Genomic DNA, 4741 nt, shown 5'->3' with positions numbered 1-4741 from the left:
GCGGAGGTGACTGAATGGCGTCCCAAAATGTTTTCGAGATACTACCTACCCCTGAGGTATAATATAGTTTCAAAGGTCATTTTCAATACTATCCGTAGGAAGGACTGCTCTGATGTATCAAAGGTATGTCAGACTCGGTAGGTATTCACACATTAAAAAAAAAAATACTAGTAGAACACCCCAATAAAAACATCAATTCGGTGCAAACACAACAGGCCTGATATTGTTATATGGGACAAAAGGCAAAAGTTAGCTGCCCAGCAGATGTGAATGTACGATCAGTCCTGTTTCCAGGAAAAAGAAAACATTTATGGCGAATTAATACGGAACTTACAGCTCTCATTAGTACCTATCATCGGAGGTGTATTAGGTTATGCACCAACAAATTTGTACAAAACCTAGAAACACTTGGTTTTACGGAAAGGAAAAAGAGCAATAGAAACTGACGCAGATTCTCGAGTGCATGCATCGACAGTTCCGCCAACACACCAACTCAACCACATATTTACAAACATCGGGATCTCTCTTAATTTAAACAGTCTTGTTGCTTTATTAGCAACCCGTTTGAACTTTTTTAAGATGAATTAAAACTTTTAAAAAAATCATACGCAAACATACATACATAGATACATGCATGCATATATGCATACATGCATGCATACATGCATGCATGCGTACACATACATACATACAAACGTACGTACATACATACATACATACATCATACACACGTATGTACGTATATGCATACATACATACTGACATATATGCATGCATGCATACATACACATACATACATGCATACATACATACAAACGTACATGGGTACATAATGCGTACATATATTTGTACGTACGTACATACATACAAAAATATACGCATACGTACTTAATACATACATACATACATACAAAAATATACGCATACGTACTTAATACATACATACATACATACATACATACATACATACATACATGGTAGTCTCCCGGGTCCGAGGACAGTTTTGCAATTTCTTGCTGAATAACCTGCACTGATGATTTGTTTATAAGGATCAAATGTTTGTGCTGTACATTAGTTCACTCTCTCCATTAAATCGACATTACCTGTACATCTGGCGTGTGGTCATCACACGCCAGATGCCGAAGTGATCGCAGAGCAACATCAGATGAAGTGTTTTGCTCAAGAACACAACGCACCACCCAGTCTGTGGACTGAACGTACGATCTGGTGATCATGAGTACTACACTCTAACCACTAGGCCATGCGCTTCCACTTACATACATACATACATACATACATACATACATACATACATACATACATGCATACATACATTACTTATGTTCCAATTGCTTGTTTCCCTTTCTTTTGTGAGGCATTTCCTCGTACATTTTCTTTATTGTGCACTTTATTAAGCGTCACATGGTTTCGTAATTGCTCTTTTCACATGCTATTTTCACACGCAAATCATATTATTTACCAATACAATTAAAAATGTTTCCCTCTATATTTGATACTGTAAATAATTTCAGCTACTAAGTAGCTACTTTCAAGAACAATAAATTACAGTAATATGAAATAATAGTAAACTTTTCTGAGTAAATTAGCAAGTAGTTTTATAGAGTGTATATGCCTTAATTACTAGCATGTTTTATGTATTATTGTAATATCCGGATCTATCCTAAATTGGGTATTTATTAAAGTTTACACATCATAAAGTTTACACATCATAAAGTTTACACATCATAAAGTTTACACATCATAAAGTTTACGCATCATAAAATTTATGAACTCTTGATGGTCCAAGCAAAGTAGTTTTGAAAACTACTTTGCTTGGATAGCTCGTTAATTTGTTACAGAAATTGCTGATTTAAAACTATGTAAATCAGAATGTGCACTTACGATAAATGAATTCACTGCGATGCATTTAAGTTTATATGTTACGACTAATCGTATATGTCCAGACTTGAGAATCTATCGGTTAGACATTTCTAAAGTCTATTTACCCCTTTCAGTTTCGTTAGAATGTCAGTTCAACCAGCAAAAGGAACGTTCTTCTGTAAAGCAGTATTACGCAGCAGTTCAAAGTTAGCTTTGTGATAGGGTAGATAAAATTTTTTTTTAAATTAAGAAAATATATAAAACACATTTCTCGAGAAATCAGCAACAAAAGAATGTAGTCAAATGTTTTGATGAAATTTGTTTCAGTCAGTTCTAACATTGTTGTTACCAGTTTTAAAATTTCAAAGATTATGCTCAACATGAAAAACTACTAAATGATGGGGAGTATGTCGAAGAATTATGGTTAGAAGATATTTATTTACTTGTTAATGGTTTTTGCAGAAAAGGTAAACATTATTCGGGGCATTAGGGATTTACCAATGTGTAAGAAGACTTACAAACAATTAACATATATTAGATGTAAATCATTTTTCATTTATTTACATGAAAATGATTTTCATCATTTTCCAGATTAGCTACTATTGCTCGGTTTTGTAGAGGTGATGAATATGCAAAGAGCCAGTTAACTTGATAACCTTACCACAGGAGTTAAAATATGTATGGCTGTAGTTTTAGAAATTGTCTAATCGAGAGACTAACCTTTCGAAATTAGTTTATGTGACAATGACTAGTAGAAAACTACGTTTTGTAAATTTATTTGAAAAATATTTTGAGCATCCACTATTAACTTGTCATGGTATTTTGTGTACAAAATTTGTCCTTAAAGAGCTTGTGAACAAAGTTGTAAACTTAGGTAGTTAATATTATATATGGACGCGCTGCGAGAAAAGACAATGTCAGAATTTACAGAATGAGTTGAAATCAACTACATACATAAAACAATGTTGGTTGGCCTTAGTCAAAGTCTTGTTCTTAAAACATTTGTGTGTGTGTGTGTGTTTGAATCAAATACGATTTTTTATGAAAACTTTTCTTCTAAAGAATGTTCTGATATTGAGTGGATTTATAAATCTCTGTTAACTGATTTCTTTTCATATTTAAATTATTTGAATATTAAGTTACCAGGACGTGGCAAAAATTTACTATTACTAAAATTTTTCAATGAAAAATCAACATTTATAAGCAATTCTAAATCACGAAGAAGCAAACACTCAATACTCAAACAAAATTATTAATCTTTATTGAGTCAGCAACCGAATTTTTATTGAGATTTATTAAGTTCTGATCATTTAAAGAAACAAAGCAATTCAGTTGCTGAGAAAATCCTGTAGATTTGAAGATCGATTTTAAAATTGAAAAAAAAAATAATAATTAAGAGATCGATTAGTGACAGGAATAGCGCAGAAAAATGAGGGAAAACGAAGTTTTGAAACTCTGGGATTCTATTTTTAAAATTTTTTGCCTGTCTAAAAAATTGTGTATAGACAATATTAACAGCCATATGTGTGTATGTTTAAGTGAATAACTGCTAAATCTAAGTCAAAGAGTAGTCTTGCTGATGAAATCATTGCTATTTACATAGATCTCAAAACAACCAAAGACAATTTTGATATAAAATATCTAACACAAATGAAAGTATCACTGAGAGTAAAATCGTTATTTTCCATTACTTGATTTTTTCAAAAAAATAAATGTCCACTATTAGCGTAGATTATAATTTATAATTGATGCTATCTTCCTATTGTCTTAAAACACTGATACGAGGTATCTTTTATGTTAAGGCACAATACTATAGAGAAATTAATTTTCAATTGTCTTTTAAAATCGTGACATTAATAATTATTAAACACATTTTCTAGAACGCTTTCATTTATTTAAGTTTTTTAATTATATTTCTGTTTATAGTAAAACAATTAATATATATTAATAAGTATCAAACTTCTTTTTCCCCCCAATAAAAAAAGTTATCATTGTTTTATACACACACACACACATGCACACACACACACACACACACACACACACATACACACACAAACACACACACTTAAATTGATAGATAGATAGATAGATAGATAGATAGATAGATAGATAAATAGATAGATAGTTAAGAAGACAGATTGATAGATACAGATATACAGATAAATATACATATTAATTTATTAATTTTACTTTTTTGAATTGTTATAAATGAAACATGTAACTCCTAATACTGGCTCGTTCAAACAATTCAGAAGCTATTCATTATCTAAACATACTTCTTTAAGAAGGCTTTCAAGTACTTTGTTCCCTCCTCCCTGGAATAATTTCTAAAATTGGAATGTAATTAAGATGAAATTCTACTGATGAAAAGTTCCTATGAATAAACGAGGAAATACTTTTAGAAGATTATCGTCACTAACAGACACGCTCAGGCCTCTGGCTTACAGGTATACTCTCTCTAGGTTTTTTTTTTTGTCTCTAATATAATGTCCCTGTTTTTGTGCCTCCTCACTCCGATACCTCAAGCGAAATCGCCTTTCCACCTCTCGTTTCTCTTTGTTCGTCGTCCCCACTCCGCACTAACCCCTCTCCCCAGTCCTTCTGCTCCAGAACATCGGTCCACTGCAATCTTTTTCCTGTTCATGTCTTTCCTGCAGGTGTTGATGACCTGCAACAGTTTAATGGAACATTAAACTGTGTCCATTTGCTATTATATAAGCACCTAAAGCAATAAACGAAAGCTTGGCATATAGTACCAAGCCATAATCATTTGCGGGTGACGACTGGTTCTCTCTCTCTCTCTCTCTCTCTCTCTCTCTCTATCTATCTATCTATCTATCTATCTATCTATCTATCT

Source organism: Octopus bimaculoides, chromosome 1, assembly GCF_001194135.2.
Source record: "Octopus bimaculoides isolate UCB-OBI-ISO-001 chromosome 1, ASM119413v2, whole genome shotgun sequence".
NCBI classification, from domain to species: Eukaryota; Metazoa; Mollusca; class Cephalopoda; order Octopoda; family Octopodidae; genus Octopus; species Octopus bimaculoides.
This window is presented reverse-complemented; position numbering follows the sequence as displayed.